Raw genomic sequence first — 627 nt, 5'->3', positions numbered from 1 at the left:
GGCCACTAATCATGAGAGTGGCCCTTCTCTGAACCCTCTCCAGATTCCCTGCACCCCTCTTGAAGTGTGGCACCCAAAACTGGACACAGTACTCCAACTGCAGCCTGACCAGTGCTGCATAGAGGGGGAGCATCACCTTCTTTGTTCTATTAGCATGCACCTGCTAATGCACAACAAGGTATGATTAGCTTTGTTGAAGGCCTCATTACACTGCCTGCTCATGTTCGTAAAACTTGGGCTCGTCTGGGATTTGAACCCAGGACCTCTCGCACCCAAAGCAAGAATCATACCCCTAGACCAACAAGCCATTGCATGCAAGTAGCTGAATGAAAAAGGGGGTTGGGTCCTGAACAGTATCAGCCCAGGGAGACCTATAGGATAATTTTTTTCCCACAGAGTGCCCTAGACAAACTGGCGTACGGGCTACAAGAAATCTTGTGAGGTTCAACAAGGACAAGGTCCTGCACTAAGGACAGAACAATCCCATGCACCAGTGCAGGCTGGGGGCTGACTGGCTGGGCAGCAGCTCTGCAGAAAAGGAGCTAAGGGTCACAATGGACAATAAGCTGAATATTAACAAACGGTTATTCCGCTCTAGTCAGCACTGGTGAGACCACATCTGAAGTA

General features: G+C 49.8%; 1 non-coding gene across 1 annotated transcript; it reads right to left on the bottom strand.

Annotated features, from left to right (window-relative positions):
- Positions 1-235: 235 nt before the first annotated feature.
- On the bottom strand, positions 236-307 carry TRNAP-UGG (transfer RNA proline (anticodon UGG)). Its single transcript has one exon. It is a non-coding gene; the product is annotated as a tRNA-Pro (tRNA).
- Between the last annotated feature and the right edge of the window lie 320 nt (positions 308-627).

Source organism: Alligator mississippiensis, chromosome 11, assembly GCF_030867095.1.
Source record: "Alligator mississippiensis isolate rAllMis1 chromosome 11, rAllMis1, whole genome shotgun sequence".
NCBI lineage: Eukaryota > Metazoa > Chordata > Crocodylia > Alligatoridae > Alligator > Alligator mississippiensis.
Note: the sequence above shows the minus strand (reverse complement) of the source record. Positions and strands in the feature narration are given on the sequence as shown.